The sequence below is a fragment of the Ursus arctos genome, unplaced genomic scaffold, assembly GCF_023065955.2.
Source record: "Ursus arctos isolate Adak ecotype North America unplaced genomic scaffold, UrsArc2.0 scaffold_28, whole genome shotgun sequence".
In the NCBI taxonomy this organism is placed as follows: domain Eukaryota; kingdom Metazoa; phylum Chordata; class Mammalia; order Carnivora; family Ursidae; genus Ursus; species Ursus arctos.
Genome location: NW_026622963.1, coordinates 1,869,237 through 1,892,662, shown reverse-complemented (window position 1 = coordinate 1,892,662; position 23,426 = coordinate 1,869,237).

Genomic DNA, 23,426 nt, shown 5'->3' with positions numbered 1-23,426 from the left:
TTTGTCACACTCGTTTTGACTGAATAAAAGTCCATTGCCAAAGTGAACCTTGAGTTTTTTGGTGGCTGTGTCAGATCTTGGGCAGGGGTGGGAGTGGTGGGCCCAGGCTGACCCTCACAGGGTCAGAGCCCAAAGTAACGGCAGCCCCCTGTGTACCACTTACAGGCACCATGCATCCTGGGCCCCCACACAGAGGGAGGTTCCCTGGGTCCCTGCCACCTTTCTGGGAGGTAGACAGTCTCATTATCATCACCTCATTTTATAGACGATGAAACTGAGAAAGGATAAGAGAAGACGGAAATGTCTAAACACTCACACAGCCAGTTATGGCAGGACCAGAGTTTGTGTCCAGACCAGGCCACCAGGTGCCAGGGTCTGTATTCCGACCACTGCTCTGTACCTCCTTAGCTGGCAGTGAGGAATCTGAGACCAGTCCCTCCCATACTAAGCCAGGTACTTTTCATGCATTGTCTACCAGGAAGGACTATTTTCGTCTCCAGTCTCCAGTTGAGGAATGGGACCTGGCTGAGTGACTTTCCAGGGCATCAGCCATAACTCATGGCCAGGCCTCTCTATTACTCCCTGCCACTCCTCAGTCCCTCCTGAAGCCAGGTGTCTGGAGCTGCCAAAGCTCAGGATAGGCCAAGAGAGATGTGGCTTAAAGGTGGTTGTGCTGACAAAGATCTGGAGGTCTCAGTGGGCCTCAAGCCCAGTAAAAGGCAATGGTGCAACGCAACTGCTTAGAATGTCAGTGTTGCCTCTACTGTGGAAATAGAGTCCAGGCTCACCCTGGGAAGCTCTGCTGGTCTAGAGGGCTGGGCTCCGTACCCAGAGGTGTACATTTTGCAAGGAGCAAACCAGGACAGTTGTTTGCAAGCTGGGCTTTTCCAGCTGTGGCAAGGGGTATGGGGGGTGAACCTCTCTGCAGGGGAATTCCACTCTCCCTGCCCACACTCAACGAGAGCAGTTCCACTTTTATCTGTCTTATATGTTGGGCTCTTCATGGGATTTTATTTGAAAACAGGGATCTGGGGGCACTGGGGTGGCTCAGTCAGTTAAGCGTCCAACTCTTGATTTCGGCTCAGGTCATGACCTCAGGGTCATGAGAGAGAAAACGGTTCTGCTCCTAAAAACATTTGAAAGCCCCTAGCCTGGCACTTCTGGAAGAGGCCTGCAGGTCAGGCCAGAAACAGTGATGGTGCGTGGACGCTGAACTGAGAAAAAGCAGGCTGAGGCCGCCACAGTACCTGTCCCGAGTCTCTGGGGGAAGTGGTTGACTTGCCCTGATTTTCCCAGAAAACAGCCAAGCCCAAATATCAACATAATACCTCACCTTTCTTTACATGGAACTTTGCAGGGCAGGACTTCTTCAACGACACCCGCCATCAGAGGGCTGCCTGGGAAGGTGGTGGGCTTGCCATCTGGTCAAGCAGGTCCTGCAGGGGATGGGAGTAGACCAGGTGAATCCCATGTTCCTGTCCCCCCCCCCCCCCAGGAGTCCAAGAAGCTAGTACCGTCCCCAGGGAGGCATCCGGAAACATTTAGAAACCACCTCTTATGACCCATGTAGATGTATGTAAATTGCACACAAATTACATGCAAATACAGGCAGGGCCTGTTCTAACAAGGCCGGACCAAGCTAAGGTTAAGGGAAGCAGGGTTCCAATTAGGAAGATTAGCAGAAATAGGCGTCAAACCTGGGAGGGAGGTGGTGGAGGGTGCCTGGCTCGAATCTGGTTCCTGATCTCAAATAGTCCAGTGGCCTCAGGCTGAAGACACCCCCCCTCACAGTCTTTGGGCAGAAAGCAGCCATAGCCTGGGCTTGCAACCTGCTCCAATTGTCTAATGCTCGGTCACAGGCCACCCCACAACTTAGTGACTTAATCTAACATTTATTTTGGTCAGACATTTGCAGTCTGGGGCTGCTCAGCAGGACAGTTGTCTGCTTTACTGGGCATTGGCGGGGGTGGCTTGAAGCCTGGGGCTGGAATCATCTGAAGGCTTGCTGGCTCTCATGTCTGCTGGCTGATGCTGGCTGTCGGCCCCCACACCTGCACATGACCTCTCCAAGTGGCCTGGGCTTCCTCAAAGTATGGTGGCTGGGATCCAGGGAGAGGGGACTAGAGAGAGCCTGGCTGAAACAGCATCATCACGTCGAATCTAACCTCAGACATTGTGTGGTGTCACTTCTGCCACGTTCCATTCATTAGAAGCAAGTCACCCCCTATTCCAGGGGAAGGGAAGTAGATTCCACTTTTTTGATGAGAGTAGAGTCAACGTTATGGACACATTCTAAAACTATCACAGGACTACTTAGGGGGATAGATGAAAAACACGTGGGAGCTGGGGGCTGGGTGAGCAAGAGGACCCAGCCAGAAGGGGCTGCTGGAGGATGGGGGTGCTCCCGACTCCTACACAAGCCCTGTTTATGGGTCACATTCCTATTATCAGTGAAGAGGGATCCTGGTGTTCAGCCCTGAGGCCACAGGAGGGGGAACAGTCCTCTGTGAACACCGCTGCCTGCTCCCTCTCCTTCTGCAGTGAGGGGTGAGGGGGCCAAGGAGGCTGGTGCAGGCCTGAGAGCCCCACCAGCCTGGGTTGGTAGAGCCTAGAAAGCCAGTGCTGGCAGGGACCATGGTCTCTCTCATGAGACAGATGTGGGGCAGGAGTTGCTCAAGGGGACAGGGAAGTTAGAGGCAGGGCCAGGGCTGGCACCCGGGATGGCCACACCCCGCCTGGAGCCCTTTCCACTCAACCCAGTCAGACCCTCAAACCTGGACTGTGCTCCAGAGTCTAGAAGGAACGGAGAGGGAGAAGAAGGGTGGTGGGGGAGGGAGTCACCTTGCTCAGGATGGGGAAAGGGGGATCTGGATTGGAAACAGGAAATGAAGGAGTGGAAACATCCAAAGATGGTTCGGGCCAAGGTCACAGAGGGGGAGATCTAGGCCCCTCTCACAAAGAGGTTTATAGGGTGATTTGGGATCTCTACTGCTTCCCCAGCCCTCTTGAGGCCACCTGGGGCAGGAAAGGGGGGAGGAGAGGAGAGGTGGAGAGAAGGCCCAAGGGAGCCAGGTTGACCAGGGAGGGAAAGACCTTGCTCCTTGGGCTCAACAGGGATGTACCCTGTACTTGACTCTCCCAAGGACACAGATGGTCACCCTGTGCCATGTGCCCACTGCCACAGTGCAGGGTCTAGCCCTGGCCATCACTCCAAAATGCCCACAGCAAAAGACTCCCTCTCCCCTGAATGCCTACCACACCCTGAGCTGCGCAGGTCCCTCCATTTACTTCCTTGCCTCATTACCTGGCCCCCCACAATAGAATGCGTATCCCTAGGACCCACTCGGGAACTGTTGAGGGAAGGCACGCGGGAACAGGACATCTAACTGGAATGCTGGGGACACTGTCGGGAAGCTACAAACTCTTTGGTCCAACCCCCGACTAGTTTGGTACCACCTCGGGTTAAACAACAGGGGCGTTTGGTGCCTGGAAGCTTGGGGTCATCTCTGCTGTGACTAAGCCCCCAGTTCCTGGGGCTGAGGCTAGGGTAGGAAGACAGGAGCCCCAGGAGAAGGAGTGATTGCTCATCCATGCTCTGCTCAGGGGCCGCATTACAGAGCAGCTTCTCTAACTCCAGCTGGTGGCTCACTGGCCAGAAACTCCAGCCTTTGCCACCTGGGAGCGAGCCCAGGGCTCCTGCTCTGTTGTTGAGAATGATGAGCTCTGCCTCCTAGTGCGAAGCATGGCATCCCCTGGAGCTGAGGTGGTGGTCTGGCCCAGGTGGCATCTGACTGATATGGTCTGAATCTTGGCTCAGCCATTTCCTAGTCATGTGACCATGTGCAGTTGACCTCACTTCTTTAGGCCTCAGTTTTCTCAATCTGTAAAATTGGGATAATATGCTCCTACTTCAAAGGGTTGTTGACTCAGCTGGCTTCTTTACAGAAACTGATAAGCTAAACCTAAAATTCATATGAAAACACAAGGGACAAAGAAGAACAGAGTTGGAAGACTCACCTCCTGATTTTAAAGCTTACTACAAAGCTACAGTAATGAATACAGTGGGGGTACTAACATAAGGACAGACATATAGACCCACGGGATAGAACTGACAGTCCAGGAATAAACCCTAGCATATAAATTGATTTTTGGCAAGGATGTCAAAACTATTCAGCGGGAAGAAGAAACTTTTCAACAAATGGCACTGGGACAAGTGGAGATTCACGTGAAAAGAATGAGTCTGGACCCTTTCCTCACACCGTGTAAAAATAATTAAAATGGGGGGCACCTGGGTGGCACAGCGTTAAGTGTCTGCCTTCTGCTCAGGGCGTGATCCCGGCGTTGTGGGATCGAGCCCCACATCAGGCTCCTCCGCTGTGAGCCTGCTTCTTCCTCTCCCACTCCCCCTGCTTGTGTTCCCTCTCTCGCTGGCTATCTCTATCTCTGTCGAATAAATGAATAAAAAAATCTTTAAAAAAATAATTAAAATGGAGCAAAAACCTAAATGTAAAAGCTAACACATAGAAGAAAACATAGATGTATTTGTAACCTTGGATTTGGCAAAAATTGACATAACGCCGCAGGTACAATCAAGAAAGGAAAAAATAGATACATTGAACATCATCAAAATTTAAAACTTTATGCTTCAAATGACACCATCAAGACAAGCACAGGATGGGAGAAAATATTCGCAAGTCGTATCTCTGATAAGGGATTTGTATCTAGAATACATGAAGAGCTCATAACTCAATAAAAATAACCCAGTGATAAAAAGACAAGTAACCCAGTTTAAAAATGGTCAAAGGTGGGGCACCTGGCTGGCTTAGTTGGTAAAGCATGCAGTTCTTGATCTCGGAGTCGTGAGTTTGAGACCCACATTGAGTGTAGAGATTACTTAATATTGAAAAAAATAAAAGCAAAAAAAATGGGCAAAGGATCTGAATACACATTTCTGCAAAGAAGATATACAAATGGCCAATAGCACATTAAGTAAAAACTAGAACCCCGACGCGGTACCACTCTGTTCCCACTAGGAGAGCTAAAATAAAAAAGTCACATACTATCGAGTGCCGTCGAGGACGTGGCAAACTCCGAACCCTCATACACTGCCAGTGGGAAGGCAAAATGGTGCAGCTGTTGGGGGAAGCAGTGCCCAGTCCTCAAAAGGCTGGACATATAGCCAATCACAAAAGACCACATATCGTATGGTTCCATTTGTATGAAATGCCCAGAACAGGCAAATGTATAGAGACCAAGAAGAGGTAAGTGGTTGCCTACGGCTGGGGGTTAGTGGAAAATGGGGAGTGAGTGCAACAGGGCACAGGGTTTCTTTTTGGGATGATGAGAATGTTTTAAATTTGGTTGTGATGATGCTTGCACAACCCTGCGAATATACGAAGAACTACTAAATTGCCCACTGTAATGGGCGAGTTGTGTACTATATGAATTACGGTTTGATAAACTGTCATTAAAAAAAAAAAGGAGGTGGGGGGCGCCTGGGTGGTTCAGTCCCCTAGAGCATCTGACTCTTGGTTTCAGCTCAGGTCATGATCTCAGGGTCCTGAGATGGAGCCCCATGCGGGCTCTGCGCTCAGCAGGGAGTCTGCCAGAAATTCTCCCTCTCCCTCTCCCCCTCCCCCGGTGCTCTCTCTCTAACAAAATAAATCTTTCTAAAAATAATAAAAAATTAAAAAAAATTTAAATTTAAAAAGTAGCTGAAAGGACTCAATGAGTTTGTAATTAGGCCAGCGTGCAGTTTGTGTTCAAGTGATCCCATTGTCACAGGAAGAGAAATTGAGGTGGGCAGGGCAAGGTGACCCCAAGTGGAAGGTGAAGAGTGGGATAAAGAAGAAAGTAAGCCTGAAGGGACCTCGGCCGGCACCTGGCCTGGCTTCCCTGCGGGCGGAGGGAGTCTCAGGACGCAGCATCCCAGCCTGGAAGCTCCGCGCTCCCGGGAGGAGGGCTGGGACCGGAGGGTTCTGCTGCCACCCTGTGGAAGCGGCGAGGATTACAGCTGTGGGGACTAGGGTCGGATTGAAGCCGCTCCGCTGAGCTCAGCCCCACACCAGGGAGGCCGACCGGGCCCCCAGGGAACTGACGGCACAGGCGTGAACGAAACGATGCCCTCTGTCCCGCTCACTTGGGCGGGAACAGCAGCAGGCTGTGGAAACAGAAGAAAGCGCAGTTCCTCGGAGCCCAGGATCAAGGAAGGCTTCAAAGAGGAACGCGGAAGGGGGGAAGGGCTCCGAGGCTGCGGGCCCGACCTTGAGCAGCCAGGACGCTGCGGGCTGCCGCACGGGCTCGGTGCTTCTCGTCGCCCAAGAAACACGTGAACGAACGCTTGCTAGATCTCCAGAGCGCGTGCTTCCAGCACAGTTGATGTGTCTGACGAAGCTTGCGGTGTCGGGTGGAAAGGGAACCAGCAAGAAGGGTCAGATAGCCTGGGCCTTCCTCAGGGAAGGGACGGAGCCTCTGTGGGGGACTGAGCGATGATGCCGAGGCCTCTGTTGCTAATTCTGGTGGTGTTTTGTGGAATACCCCCACATTACCTCATCCGAGGCTTCTCGAAGCCCTGGGGTGGGCAGGGCTGGACTCTGTGTCATCCTTCGTTTAACAGATGGAAACTGAGGCTCGGAGAAATGAGGAGGTGGAGCTGGGGCTGGAACGTGGGTGGGCCTCCTTGTTCTAAGCCCACGCTGTCTGCTGACCTATCTGTGTGCTGAGGAGAAAGGACCAGGGGAACTTGGCGCTGGGGTGGAGAGGGAATGGTCTAAACTGGCTGAGATGAAGCTTTTCTTCCTGAATATTGAGGATAGACCCAGGGATGTCAGACCCTGGCGTGGCAGGGGTGAGGAAGCTGGGCATGTCCTAAAATGCAGGTCACATCAGGAACCTGCCATCGCTCCCAGGGCAGTACAACGCCTTTGGCCTGGCGTTCAAGGCCCCCTCACGAGAGGCAGCGTAATCCAGTGGCTCAGAGCACAGGCTTGGGTTTGTAATCCGCACTCGGCTGCTGTCCAGCTGTGTGACCCTCTGGGACCATTTCCTCCTCTAGAAACCATGGATAAGGACAGCACCTCCCTCGAAAGTTGTGAGCAGTCGACAAGTCAGGTACGTAAAGCACTCAGGACCGTGCTTGCTCTTACGATCATTATGATTCAGAACAGAGCCGAATTCTTGGCTCCCTTCATGGACTCCAGTCCTTCAAGCTGGGCTTCTGGCTTCTCCAGCACGTGCAGGTACAATGGTGCCTCCAGGCCTCTCTGCAAGAAGTTCCTTCAGCCTGGAATGATCGCACTCCGCTGGTCCCGTTTCCAGATCCCTTCAAAGCTGCCTCCTCCTGGTGTCTTCCCTGATTCTCTCCAGTTAGAGCCGCTTCTGTGTCTGCCCTTCCTCTGCACCTGGCGTTAGCCTCTCCTACAGCAAATCCGCCAAGACGTCTACCTGCCATCCCTGCGCGGGGAACTTAGGCAGTGAGTTTCCTAAGGACGAACGTGGAGCTTACGGCTCCGTGAACCAGCCAGGGCAGACGCGAAGCTCCAGACACCCAAGTGTTTGTGGAAAGCAAGCAAGAGAGCAGGAAAGCAAAGCTGAGGGGAAGGGGGAGGGGTGGAGAACGGGGGGGGGGGGGGGAGGTGAAGGGGACGTAGAGCCAGGAGAGGCGCTGGGAAATGCAGCCAGGGCTGGTTTCTCTGGAAGACTGCGGGGAGGAGACCGAGGCTGGGTGCTCTGCAGCTCGTCCAAGCCTCTGACTCTCCTTCCTTGAGCCACTGAAACAGACTCTAGAAACCCCACGGTGGCTCTGGACGGACTCTCCGGGGCTCCACTGCCCCATCTATAACGCAGATAACGATGCTACTTAATCCAGCTGGGTTGTTGTGAGGACCAGACGAGAAAAATCCCAGGAAAATCCCTGGCACCTGGGCCATAGTAAATACTCAATAAATGCTACATATTAGGATGGTGATGGCTTGGTGGTTCTGGAAATTCCAGACAGGTCCGAAGGAAAGGCTGCTTGCTGCTGGGGACGGGAGGTGCTTCCCAAGCGTGGAGAGATGCCTTTGTCCCAGAGCCCTGCCCAGTGGCCACACAGAGGTCACACAGTGTTTTCTGTGGGGACTTCCACCCGCCCCTGCAACAAGATACACAATAAAGCCTCCTGATTGCTTGATTAAAGGAAGTGGATACACAATTAATTTCAATTTTAGGCCTAACCCTCCCCGTCTTTCAAAAAGAACCGCACACCCTATTCTAATTGACACACTGAAACAATATGGAATTTTCCAGCGGGTTCTGAAGCCTTTGAAGTGACCAGACCAGACTATTGATTTATTTCCAACTAACCTCTCTCTTTGAACCCAGAGGGGTCAAGGTTAATGATACAATAAAACACCCTGTGCCCAGCTGCCCCTGTGAGGGCGCGGGGAGCCCCCAGACCTTTCCAGGACGGCAAGCGGCGGATCGTATTTCTGATTCCCTCGCTGCATTCATTTCCTTCATCAGGACCCATTAAGGAGAAGAAAAAAACCCTCAACCCCCTCGTTTCCTCCCTGAGAGATAAATTTTAATTTGCTGGAAACCAACAAAGGGGAGCTAAGCCATGTTTCCAGGCTGCACCCTGCGGTTGAAAACTCTGGCTGGGAGCACGGCACCTATTGCGGGGCTGGCTGAGAATGGGGGTGGGGGTGGCGGAGGGAAGGGAAGAGGCGCACGCCACCCCCTGGTCTGCCTCCCCCACACAGGGCGAAGGGAGCCCCCAGAGGGCCTGACTCTGGATGCTTCCCTCGTGACCAGGGGGCTGAAGCGGGTTAACCCACTGGCTGCAGCTTCTCCTGCGTGCTCGCAGTCGGCCCTCAACAGCCTCACCGGGTGGGCACCCCCCGGTCCCTGTGCCCACAGCTGAAACGGGCTCGACTCGAACCGACCACAGTGGGTTCCAGTTGTTACAGGCAGGGAGCGGCGCGACCGGAGCCCAAACTTGCGTTCTCCTTGTAAAAGAATAGATTCTCCTCCCCTGCATCTTCCCACCCCAGGCAAACAACATCATGTGAACCTTCTTTTTATTTCCATCATTAAAACAAAAAAACACAAAGATTCGAAGCTATTATCTAATGTGAAGTCCACGATCTGGCATCCCTAGGTGTCCCAACAACATCCGCCTTAGCTGTGTTTCCCAGATCTAGGATCCAACCAAGACTCATGCCCTCTCTGGGCTGTCATGTCTCTTTACTCTTTGCTGTTCTAGAAAAGAACCAGCCTTCTGTTTTTCCTGACACTGACATTTTTAAAAAAGATTTTTAAATATTTATTTGCAAGAGAGAAAGAGAGCACAGAGGGAGAGGCAGACTGAGCAGAGAGCCCGACACGGGGCTCGATTGCAGGACCCTGAGATCATGACCTGAGCTGAAGGCAGACGCCCAACCAACTGAGCCACCCAGGCACCCTGACACTGACATTTCTGAAGTGACAAAGTTGGTTGTCCTGCAGAGTGACCCCCCCAGTGTGGATTTGTCTCATGTTTCCTCCTGACCAGAGAATCAGATAATATTTTTTGCTACAAACAGTTCACATGTGATGCTGTACTCCTTTTAGGGCATCACGACTGGAGCCCCGTGATGCCATCTGTTTTTGGTGAGGGACCCAGGGTTTTCAGCTGATGTTTGTTCTCAGCCTATCCTAGAGGCTTCTCGGCATGAGGGCACCTTGAGCGCCGACCACCCCATGAGCACGCTCTCTGGAACTCCTCCAGCCCACAAACTACAACCTGGAACCTTGGGAGGAAGTCCACCAAACACAGCCTGAGATGCATTTTCCCAGTTCTTTGCGCTGGAACGTTCTTATGTTCGCATCAGGGCTCAACAGCCACGTTTCTACCTCCATGAGCCCTTCATAATTCTCAGACAGAATCAACACTCCCTCCTCTCTGCTTCCACACCCTCTTGTTTCTGGCCCCGTGAGTGATTTATCTCAAGGTAGTAAAGGTCACTGTGGCGCCCTTACTGCCCCCAATACGTCCAGCCTCCAACACAGAAGGTTCTCCATGAATATTTGCCAAATAAGGCCAGCCTGCCCTGTCGGTGATCTCAGTTCTACATTTGAAAGAAAAGCCCAACATCCAATAATGAATCAAGAAGCTGTTTGAGTCTTTGCTGAACAGCTTGGAGGAGGACCCGGAGGACGAACTAGATAGCGTGTCATTCACCAGAGCCCTAAATAACCTCTCTGCCCATCTTTTTCCCTGTCATCTCATGGCTCCTCCTTCACCTCCAAACCTGTTTTCTCTCCTTCTTGTCCAAATCCCTCCTCTTTTGGGATCAGTTTGGTGCTTTTCAAGTATAAGAAAGACGTATTAATTTAGGTCAAACAAGCAATACCCAGAAACATTCACCTTGTTTAAAGAAAAAAAAAATGTGGGTTAAGTCCCCTCTCAACTGCCCCAAGCCCATTGCCCTCCTTGGGGCAATATCATTATCAGCTTTGGGCTCCTTCCAGGCCTTTCTCTATGGGATACAGACTTCCATATATGGATATTCTAAATAATATGCCCAATTTCCAGCGCGACACTGAACCTTCCACTTTCTCCCTGTGCTCATCAGCATGTGTTTCTGTGGAGTAGAAATGAGAGGATTTGCTGGGTCTGGGGCACGTGCATTGTGAATCTAATGGAGCCCACCTAATGATCCCCACTAAGACACTGTGCGTCCTCACTCCCCACCAGCGGTCTGTGATAGGGCCAGGACTGTTTCTCTTCCAGGGGCAGTATCCTTCTCTCAACAAGTCTGCTCCAAGGACCCCAGTGCAAGGGTGGCTGAACATCTGTAAGCCAATCAAGGTGACACACCACACTGACAAAAGGAAGGATAAAAATCAGGGGACCATCTCAACAGATGCAGAAAAAGCATTTGACAAAATTCGACATCCACTTATGATAAGAACTCTCAACAAAGTGGGTAGAGAGAGAATGTGCCTAAACATAATAAGGGCCATACATGACCAACCCACAGCCAACATCATACTCAATGGTGAAAAGCTGAAATCTTTTCCTCTAAGATCAGGAACAAGACAAGGATGCCCACTCTCGCCACTTTTATTCAACATAATATCAGAAGTGCTAACCACAGCCATTTGTCAAGATATAAAAGGCATCCAAATTGGAAAGGAAGAAGTAAAACTGTTTGCAGATGACATAATACTATATCGAGAAAACCCAAAAGACCCCACTAAAAAACTGTTCAAACTAATAAATGAATTCAGTAAAGATGCAGGATACAAAATCAAAATACAGAAATCCAAGATCTTTCTATCCTCTAATTATGAACTATTAGAGAACCTAAGAAAACAATCCCATTTACAATTACATCAAAAAAGACTTAAATACCTAGGAATAAACTTAACCAAGGAGGCGAAAGACCTATTCTCTGAAAGTTGTAAGACACTGATGAAAGAAATTGAAGACAACACACATCAATGGGAAAATATCTGTGCTCATGGATAGGAAGAATAATGTCCCAGAGCACCCTACAGATTCGATGCAATCCCTATCAAAATTCCAAGGGAATTTTTCAGAATGAAAATAATTCTAAAATTTGTTTGGAACCACAAAAGATCCTGAGTAGCCAAAGCAATCTTAAGAAAGAGGAACAAAGGGGCGCCTGGGTGGCACAGTGGTTAAAGCGTCTGCCTTCGGCTCAGGGCGTGATCCCGGCGTTCCGGGTTCGAGCCCCACGTCAGGCTCCTCCTCTATGAGCCTGCTTCTTCCTCTCCCACTCCCCCTGCTTGTGTTCCCTCTCTCGCTGGCTGTCTCTATCTCTGTCAAATAAATAAATAAAATCTTTAAAAAAGAAAGAAAGAAAGAAAGAAAGAAAGAAAGAAAGAAAGAAAGAAAGAAAGAAAGAAAGAAAGAGGAACAAAGCTGGAGGTTAGAAAAGCATGCTCCCTGATTTCGAACTATACTACAAAGCTATAATAACCAAATCAGTCTGGTTTGGCATAAAAACAGATGCACAGAACAATGGAACACCACTGAGAGCCCAGAATTAAACCCACACACATACGGCCAACTAATTTGTGACAAAGGAGCCAAAAACATACAATGGAGAAAGGACAGTCTCCTTAATAAATGGTGTTGGGAAACCTGGACAGTCACATGCAAAAGAATGAAAATAGGAAAATACACAAAAATTAACTCAAAATGGATTAAAGGTTTTTTAAAAAGATGAATTAAAGATTTGAATGTAAGGCCTGAAACCATACAATTCCCGGAAGAAAACATAGGTGGTAAGCGCCTCGACATTGGTCTTAGTGACATTTCTGTGGTTCTGACTCCAAAGGCAAGGGAAACAAAAGCAGAAATCAACAAATGGGACTACATCAGACTAAAAAGCTTCCACAAAGCAAAAGAAATCATCATCACAATGAAAAGACAACCTACTGAATGGGACAAGATTTTTTTCAAATCATATATCTGACAAAGGATTAATAGCTAAAATATTTTAAGAACTCATACAACTCAACAAAAACCCAAACAACCCAATTAAAAAATGGGCAGAGGACCTGAATAGACATTTTCCCAAAGAAGACATACACATGGCCAACAGGCACACAAAAAGATGCTGAACATCACTCATTATTGGGAAATGCCATTCAAAAGCATAATGAGACAGCCCGTCACACTGGCTATTACCAAACAGACAGGAAACAAGTACTGGAGAGGTTATAGAGAAAACAGAACCCTCATGCATTGGTGGTGGGAACATGAACTGGGGCAGCCACTGTGGAAAATAGTATGGAGATTCCTTAAAAAAAAAAAAAAGAAGAAAAGAGAAAGAACCACCATATGATCCAGCTTTTCCATTTCTGGGTATTTATCCAAGGAAAATGAAAATCTGACATCCATGTTCACTTCATCATCGTTTATAAAATCAAAGACAGGGAAACAACCTAAACGTCCATTCATGGACGAAGAAAGAAGATGTGGCATTTATACCCATATATACATACATAGAATAAGATATTACTCAGCAGTCTTGCCATTTGTGACAACATGGATGGACTTTGAAGGTATTATGCTAAGTTAAATAAGTCAGATTTCATTTACACATGGAATCTAAAAAAACAAAACAAAACAAAAACAAGCTTATAGATACAGAGAGCAGATTGGTGGTTACGAGAAGGCAGAGGGAGTGGGGAGGTGAGCAGAATGGATAAAGGCACTCAATTGTATGCTGATAATGGTAAGCAGACTTTCAGTGGTGATTACTTTGCAGCACATAAAAATGTTGAATTATAATGTTGGATACCTGAAACATACAGTGTTATATACCAATTTTACCTCAGTTTAAAAAGAAAAGAGATCCTGGGGCTTTTCCCATTGGTCGACACCTAGTTCAATCCCAACAAGCCCCAGCCATCAATTTTTGCTGATTTAGAAATGATTTAATCTCTACATATTCTTATTTTCAGGTTGGAATTATCCTCTTGCTAAAAACAAAATTCAACTGAGCACATTCTTTTTTTTTTTTTTTTTTTTTTTTTTTTTTTTTTTAAGTAATCTCTACACCAAATGCGGGGTCAAAGTCCATGAGCTCAAGCGTCACATGCTTTACCGACTGAGCCAGCCAGGTGCCCCCAACTGAGAACATTCTAAAGCTCTTACTGGGTTTCTTTCTTTTTTCTTTTCTTTTCTTTTTTTTTTTTTTTTTTAAGATTTTATTTATTTATTTGACAGAGATAGAGACAGCCAGCGAGAGAGGGAACACAAGCAGGGGGAATGGGAGAGGAAGAAGCAGGCTCATAGCGGAGGAGCCGAAGGCAGACGCTTTAACCGCTGTGCCACCCAGGCGCCCCCCTTCTTTCTTTTTTCTTAAGTAATCTCTCTGTCCAACGTGAAGCTAGGCTTGAACTCATGAGCCCAAAATCAAGAGGTGCACGCTCAATGGACTGAGCCAGGCAGGTGCCCCTCTTCCGGGCTTTCTCCAGTGACTCGTGAATCAAGCAGCATCCAACCCAGCAGACGGAAAGGAGCTCCGAGGAGCTGTACGGAAGGAAGGACTTTTACAGGCAGAAGGGAGGGTGAACAAGGAAGTTACAGGAGCAAGAAGGGGCTTGGCTGTGGCAAGCTCACTTTCCTGTAGGAGACGGCAGGGTCTCTCTATCAGGCAGATTACTTACTAGTGCTCATCAGGTGATTCCCGATTGGCTGATTGAAGATTCCATTTCTGGGAAAGATGAAACTTTAAGTCTCGGTTTGATAATGAGGGGCTCAGCCTAACTGACTCTGTTTTGGGCCTGTTGTCTTCTTTTTTAACACTAAACTGGTTGCTTTTTCGTTTCCCTGTGTCCTTCTTTCTCCTTGTCCCCTGGTCCCTGTCCACCTGCCTCTCTGATCCCACAGTCCTCCTCAGCCAGGCTGGCCAGTGTCCCCGGAGCCAGGGCTGGCAGGAAACCTGCTGCTTCCGGGCCAAGGCCCCACTCAAGTCCCCATCCTTTGCTTCTGCGCAAAGTGGGCACGGGCGCATGCGTGAGCCAGACACGGGCACCCTGGAATGCCACCTGCCTCAGCCAGCGCATGCCCCAGAAACCTTGCAAATACTGTGCCCCGTGGATGTATTATTTACCCAAGAACATGAACTGTTTAAAATACTTAAGTCACAAAGCAGCAAGTCATGACACCACAATGAAATGGTCACATAGTGAAACTAAAACATATACACACAAATACATAGCACTGGGGAAAGTTTTAAATTAAAGATAAAACAGTGTCTCTCTTCATATTCCTACAGCTCCTTTACTGAGATTCTCTTGTTTTTCTTTTGTTTTGATTCAGATCAGCAGAGCGGGCCAGGGGCCGATTGCAGTAATACATACAGTAATAGTCTCCCTTATGTAGCGTAGGCCAGGGGCCGAGCACCTGTGTCGACACACATTCACACTAAACCTGTGAGTCAGACACTGCTATCATCATGCTCGCTTCACAGATGAAGTAACTGCGGCACAGAGAAGTTAAGGAACTTGCTTGAGGTCACACAGCTAGTAAGGGGAAAGGTTGGGATCGGAACTCAGGCAGTGTGACTCGGGAGCCTGAGTTGTAACCACCATACCACACTGTCTTTCAGCTTGAATGTGGGCATGTCACCCCTGCAATTAGGCACGTATTTGTTTTCCAAAGCGCTATTCTCATTCCATTATTTCACCTGAATCTCTTGATGACACTTTGAGGGAAAGGAAGGCCCAGTTTAGTGATGGGAAAACTGAGGCTCAGAGAGCGATCGTCCAGGGTCACAGAATAAGAGGGACAGATTTCATCTCAAGAGGAAATAGGAAAGAAAAGAAATGCCATGTCCACAATGTAATTTTCTTTCCTTTTTTTTTTTTTTAAAGATTTTATTTATTCGACAGAGAGAGAGATAGCCAGCAAGATAGGGAACACAAGCAGGGGGAGTGGGAGAGGAAGAAGCAGGCTCCCAGTGGAGGAGCCTGATGTGGGGCTCGATCCCATAACGCTGGGATCACGCCCTGAGCCGAAGGCAGACGCTTAACCGCTTAACCGCTTAACCGCTTAACCGCTGTGCCACCCAGGCGCCCCCACAATGTAATTTTCTTACCAGGCCCTACCGTGTCAGTCCAGCCCCTTTGTAATTACCATGTAAAAAGAAAAGCTCCCCCTAGGCCTGTCCCCACTAGCTTAGGTTTATTCATCTCCCCTCCCCACCTGCCTCCCTCCTTCCTTTATCCCTTCCGGGCCCTTATCTCCCTCATCTAGGTAGGCATCTATTCATCCTTTCTAGAAACCTCTCTTGAGCCCAGGAGGTGCAGTGTACATGTAGGGAGACAGATGTGAATGTTCCTGAGTTCTCCCCCTGGTGGGCCAATATGGGGTCAGCTCCTCTCATCAGCCTGCGGTCTATCCACCCACCCTCCCCACTCCCTCACTCCCCTTCTCCTGCCCATCAGCAGTGCTAGCCCCCTTTTGGCCGTCTCTGTCATCCTGTGGGAGAACAACTAAGATTCATGAGCTCTTAGCAAATGGGAAGCAGCAGAAGAGACCCCAGGCAGCACAGTTACAGAGGAAAACCTGCATCCCTCGCCTGACGTCTGCTCTTGAACAGCAGGCTGCAGACCGGCGGGCTCAGCCCCCAGAGACGCTGACACATCTGGGCCAGCAGGGTGCCCTGTACCCAGCCTCCCACACAGACGCCTAGACACGGTATCTGGTGACCCAGGGCAGAGAAGTGGGCAGGTCTGCAAACTTGGTGGTGCTGTGTAGCATACAGCACTTGGGATGTGTTTGTGTGTGTGCGTGTGTGCATACACATGCACGTGTAGATGAATGGGCACGGGCACGTTTGTGCAAGCACGTGCATTCACACGCACGTGTGCTCACATGCATGTGTGTGCACCGTGTGTGTGTGAGTGCACATGTGTACGGGGTGGGCCAGCATGTCCAACCCGGCCATCCGAGTGTGACCAGACAGCCCTGCTCTGGCCCAGCATTGTCTTTTTTTTTTTCCCCTTAGATTTTATTTATTTATTTAAGAGCAAGAGTGAGAGAGGGGGAGCACAAGCAGGCAGGGGGGCTGAGGGAGAGGGAGAAGCAGACTCCCCGCAGAGCAGGGGCTTGAATCCAGGACCCCAAGACCATGGCCTGAGCCGAAGGCAGATGCTTAACCGACTGAGCTACCCAGGTGTCCCCCCAGCATTGTTTTTCATCCCCACAGAAAGCAGGGGCAGTTCTGATCCCCACTGTGCTGTCCTCTTACCTCCACTCTCCTGAGCACAGGGTTTAGCATCATAAAAGGTCAGAGACTGGAAGGAAATCTGGAGATTATAACACTTGGGCCCTCCCCTGACTGATGGGGCAAACAAGCCCTGGGGAGGGTGCTCTGGCCTGGGGAGGTCACATGGCTGGGAAGAGAACACACATCTCCCCAGCTAGTTTCACACTCTTGCTACAGCCCCATTGCCTGGACTTCTGCCCCACAGGGTGCAAATAAGAGGCCCATGGTTCCCAGGCTGGGGCTGAGGACACAACGAGGAGAAGGTTGTCGGCGAGGTGGGAGCTGCTTCAGCAAGTCTGACAGAAGATTTCAACTACTCCATGCTGACCTCAGTCTGTACTCTGTAACTGATGAAGTTCTTCCCAGCTAAACTCTTAACTCAGGCAAAAGACCCTGCAGGCAAAACATCCCTCAGGGGAACTGAAACTACCCCCTCAAGCAATAGGGACGGCCCTGAGGCAGCAAGACCTTGCCCATGACTGACCCCAAGACAATGATCCACCTGACCTTTACTGCCCATCTGCACTGCCCACGGACCTTTGTCCCACATTCTCCTTTTATAAACCTACAGGTATTTTCAGCACTTTGTAGACAGCCTTTGAGACACTAGTCTTGGTCTTCCCAGTGTTGGCCTCATCGAAATAAATTCCTTTCTTGTTTCACTGCTACCCATCTCTCTGCCTTTGCATTTTGTCAGTGGTGAGTGACCAAACCTGATCTGTTTGAGACCCCTGGAGCCAGGTGCTCTTGCACCTGTGGGCCCTGGTTACATGTCCATGGCTGTACCCTACCCAATTTGGGCCAGTGTTAGACCCACTTTGGGACAGCACCCTAGTCTCTTCATGCTGATCAGAATTCTAGCTGGTGGTCAAATATGTTTTGGATTAATTACAAATAGGAAATGAATAAATTCTTACTTGATAAATGCAGGACACAAAACTCTTTCAATATGTGGAGTTCATGAGAAAAAATATTAAATTTTATTTTTGATGAAAGTCTTGAAAATGTTATTGGAATGAATGGATAAAGGAGGACAGTATGACAGGAACTTTGGGATTTGAGCACTTTTTGGTATCTTCATCAAGAGAAAGGATTGCACAAGGGGGATGATGGTGGCAGGGTAGGAGGACTCTACACTCACCTCATCCCATGAACACAACTAGTAACTATCAATTCATTCTAAATACCCCAGAAATCGATTTGAAGACTGACAGAACAAACCCCACAACTAAAGGGAGAGAAGAGGCCACATTGAGGAAGGTAGGAAGTACAGACACATGGTGCTGCAGAGGGAGGGAGCCATGGTTGTAGAGAAGGGAGAGAGAGAGGACCACACAGGGAACACACAAGAATGTTTTTCATAGCCATTGGTTTAGACAGCAAGAAGGGTTGAAATTTGTGAGTGCTTGCCACAGCAGGGCTCAAATCCTGAAGTTTTTCTGTTTCTTTTTTTTGTTTTAAAGATTTTATTTATTTATTTGACACAGAGAGAGAGAGCAAATACAAGCAGGTGGAGCGGGAGGCAGAGGGAGAGGAAGAAGAAGTAGGCTCCCCATTGAGCAAGGAGCCTGATGTGGGGCTTGATCCCAGGACCCTGGGATCATGACCTGAGCTGAAGGCAGTTGCTTAACTGACTGAGCAACCCAGGCACTCCAGTCCTGAAGTTTTTTAAAGTATTGGCAGGCTGGACTAGGCTTCAGTGTGGAGGCATCCAGGCTGCTCTGGAAGAGAAGGCAGGCAAACAACCTAGGGGCATACAGTGTGGAAACAACAATCTGAAGAGCACCACGGACACACAGTGGGGAGATTATTTGCTCTTCTAGGAGCGTGCCCCTAAGAGGCAGCGTTGAGAGAGAGAGAGGCCAGGAACAAAGAGCTGGCTGGTGCCGTTTTCCTCCCCTGCCCCTCAGCATAAACACAGAGCCACCTACACCTGTGGGAAGCAGCACAGACACTGGCCACCTAACTTGCTTATACCATGTCCCACCCCTGCTGTGCTCTGGCAGGACTATCCTTTTCAGTCAGGCTTGCCTCAGTCCCAGTACAGGAGGCCCCTTCCCCCAGAAGACTAGCACAAACCGCTGCCCACACATGTCCCAACCAGAGAGTTCTGCAGGGCCTCCGTTCTGGTGGAGGTGGTGACAGGTCTCATTTCACAAGCAGGCCAGAGCACACCTAGTTAAAACCCACCACATTCAGGCCAGGAACCAAACACTGCCCACTGCAGGCAAGTAGAGCCCTGGCAGATGACTGGCCTGAAGGATAGAGCAGCCAAAACACAACAGCAGATCGCATGCAGCACCAGCAGAGACACTCCCTGAAGAACCAGGCCCTGAGCACTACATGACCTCTTCTTCAGAAAGCCTTTACTTTCAGGAGCAGGAGACATAACTGGCTTTTCTAACACAGAAAAGAAGACAGAGACTTAGACAAAATGCTAAGGTGAAGGAATTTATCCGAAGTGAAAGAACAAGATAAGGCCACGACCAGAGATCTAAGTGAAACAGATATAAGTAACGACTGATGGAGAATTTAAAGCAAAATCACAAGGACAGTCACTGGGCTTGAAAAAAAGAATAGAAGATGTTAGTGAAATCCTTACTACAGAGATAAAAGAGGTAAAAAAGAATCAATCAGAGATGAAAAATGCAATAAATGAGGTTGGTAATAGGCTTGATGCAATGAACAGCAAGCAGGAAGAAGTAGAGGAACAAATTAGTGACAAAGAAGACAAAATAATGGAAAATAATGAAGTTGAACAAAAGAGAGAAAGAATTATGGGACATGAAGATAGACTTAGGGAACTCAGTGACTCCATCAAATGTAATAACATTTGTATTATAGGAGTCCCAGAAGAAGAAGACAGAGAAAAGGAGGCAGAAAGTTTATCTGAAAAAATAATAGCTGAAAAATTCCCTAATCTGAGGAAGGAAGCAGATACCCAGATCCAGGAGCCGCAGAGAATGCCCATTAAAATGAACAAAAGCAGACCCACAGCAAGACATATTATCATTAAGCTGGCAAAATCTAGGGTAAGGGAACAAATCTTAAAAGCAACAAGACAAAAGAAGACAGTTATTTAAAAGGGAAAACCCATTAGGTAGCAGATTTTCAGCAGAAACTCTTCAAGCTAGAAGAAAGTGGCATAATATATTCCAAGTGCTGAGTGGGGTAGAGCCAAGAGCATTCTATGCAGCAAGGTTAGCATTCAAAATAGAAGGAGAAATAAGTTTCACAGATAAACAAAAAATTAAAGCAGTTCATGACCATGAAAACAGGCCTGTAAGAAATTCCAAAGGGGACTCTGTGACTGGAAGAGAAGGACCAAAAGTGACAGTATGAAGGTAGGAAACACAAAAGCAATAAAAATGAATATTTCTATTAAAAAATCAGTCAAAGAACTCATTTTAAAAAAGGATGTAAAATATGACAACATATACTTAAAACATGGGGAGGACAGGAGTAAAGAACGGGTTCAAGCTTAAATCAGATCAATTTAATATAGACTGCTATGTGGAGAAGATCTTCCATGCAAACCTAACGGTAACCACAAATCAAAAACTACAAATACATATGCAAAGAATAAAGAGAAAGAAATCCAAATACATCACTAAAGAAAACGAGCAAACCATGAGAGAAAGATATAAAAGGGTCAGAGAAAATCTCCAGAAACAATCACAAAACAAGTAACAAAACGGCAATAAATACATATCTATCAAAAATTACCTTTTTAAAATCAATACTCACTTGGGGCGCCTGGGTGGCACAGCGGTTAAGCGTCTGCCTTGGGCCCAGGGCGTGATCCCGGCGTTATGGGATCGAGTCCCACATCAGGCTCTTCTGCTATGAGCCTGCTTCTTCCTCTCCCACTCCCCCTGCTTGTGTTCCCTCTCTCGCTGGCTGTCTCTCTGTCACATAAATAAATAAAATCTTTAAAAAAAAATAAATAAATAAAATAAAATCAATACTCACTTGAATGTAAATGGACTAAATGATCTAATCAAAAGACATAGAGTGTCAGAATGGATTAAAAAAAAAAAAAAGACCTATCTATATCTTGCCTACAAGAGACTCATTTTAGACCTAAAGACACCTGCAGGTTGAAAGGGAAAGGATGGAGAAACATCTACCATGCAAATGGATTTTGTTAAAAGAAAGCAGGAGTAGCAATACTTGTATTGGACAAAATAGACTTTAAAATAAAGACTGTAAAAAGATACAAGGACACAACACAATAATAAAGGGGACAATCCAACAAGAAGATACAAAAATTATACATATTTATGCACCCAACATGGGAGCACCCAAATACATAAAACAATAACAAACATACAGGAACTAATCAATAATAATATAAAAATAGTAGGGGACTTGAACACCCCACTTACATCAATAGACAGATCATCTAAACAGAAAATCAACAAGAAAACAATGGCTTTGAATGACACACTAGACCCAATAGATTTAACAGATATATTCAGAACATTCCATCCTAAAACAGCAGAATACACATTCTTTTCAAGTGCACATGGAACATTCTCCAGAATAGATCATATATTAGGCCACAAAACAGGCCTCAACAAATTCAAGAAAACTGAAGTCATACCATACACTTTTCTTTTTTTTTTTTTTTAATTAATTTATTTATTTGACAGAGACAGACAGCCAGCAAGAGAGAGGGAACACAAGCAGGGGGAGTGGCAGAGGAAGAAGCAGGCTCCTAGCGGAGGAGCCTGATGTGGGGCTCGATCCCAGGATGCTGGGATCACGCCCTGAGCTGAAGGCAGATGCTTAACCGCTGTGCCACCCAGGCGCCCCTACCATACACTTTTCTGACCACAATGCTATGAAACTAGAAGTCAACCACAAGAAAAAATCTGGAAAGACCACAAATACATAGAGGTTAAGTAACACGCTAGTAAACAATGAATGGGTCAAACAGGAAATAAAAGAAGAAATTTAAAAAAATACATGGAAACAAATGAAAATGAAAACACAAATAAAACCTTGGGATGCAGCAACAGTATTTTTGTTGTTGTTGTTGTTCTTTGGTTTTTTTGTTTGTTTGTTTTTGAGAGAGAGAGCATGTGAGCAAGTGGGGGGGGTGGAGGGGAGCAGAGAGAGAGGAAGAGAATCCCAAGCAGGCTCTGCATTCAGTGAAGAGCCCAACATGGGGCTCATCGCACAAGCCTGAGATCATGGCCTGGGACAAAATCAAGAGTCGATTCTTAACTGACTGAGCCGCCCAGGCGCCCCCACAAAAGCGGTTCTACCTTGAGAAGCAAGAGAAATCTTACACCTTACACCTAAAAGAGCTTGGAAAAGAACAACAAAGCCTAAAGCCAGCAGAAGGAAGGAAATAAAGATTAGAGCAGAAATAAATGATTTAGAAACTAAGAAAGCATTAGAAAAGGGGAGCCTGGCTAGCTCAGCTGTAGAGCAGGCAACTCTTGATCCTGGGGTCATGAGTTCGAGACCCATGTTGGGCACAGAGGTTAGAGACATACGTAGATACATACATAACAAGAAAAACAATAGAACAGATCGATTAAACCAGGAGCTGCTTCTTTGAAAAAATTAATAAAATCGATAAATATTAAGCCAGACCTATCAAACAGAAAAAAGGACCCAAATAAGTAAAATCACAAATGAGAGAGGAGAAATAACAACCAACACCACAGAACTACAAACAGTTATAAGAGATTATTATGAAAAACTATATGCCAACAAATTGGACAACACAGAGAAAACGGATAAATTCCTAAAAACATATGAATTACCAAAACTGAAATAGAAAATATGAACAGACTGATAACCAGCAAAGAAACTGAATCAGTAATCAAAAAACTTCCAACAGGGACGCCTGGGGGGCTCAGTCAGTTGAGCATCTGCCTTCGGCTCAGGTCATGATCTCAAGGTCCTGGATCAAGTCCTGCACCAGGCTCCTTGCTCAGCAGGGAGTCTGCTTCTCCCTCTGCTTCTGCCCCTTCCCCCTGCTTCTGTGCGCTCTCTCTCACTCTGTCAAATAAATTAATCAAATTAAAACAAAACAAAACAAAAACAAAAACACCAACTTCCAACAAAGAAAAGTCCAGGACCATGGGGTACCTGTCTGGCTTAGTCCATAGAGCATGCAGCTCTTTTTTTTTTTTTTTTTTAAGGTTTTATTTATTTATTTATTTATTTATTTATTTTTAAAAGATTCTATTTATTTCTTTTGTGGGGGGGACACAAGCAGGGGGAGCAGCAGAGGGAGAGGGAGAAGCAGGCTCCTTGCTGAGCAGGGAGCCCAATGTGGGGCTTGATCCCAGGACCCCGGGATCATGACCTGAGCCAAAGCCAGATGCTTAACTGTCTGAGCCACCCAGGCACCCGAGCATGCAGCTCTTGATCTTGGGGTTGTAGCCCTACATTGGGTGTAGAGATTACTTAAAAAATAAAATCTTTAATAAATAAATAATAAAATAAAATTAGGAAGAACAAATTTGAGGCATCTAGCTGGCTCATTTGGGAGAGTGTGTGACTCTTGATGTTGGGGTCAAGAGATTACATTAAAAAAAAGAAGTCCAGGACTAGATGACTTCACAGGCAAATTCTACCAAACATTTAAAGGAGAATTAATATCTATTCTTCTCAAACTATTCCAAAAAG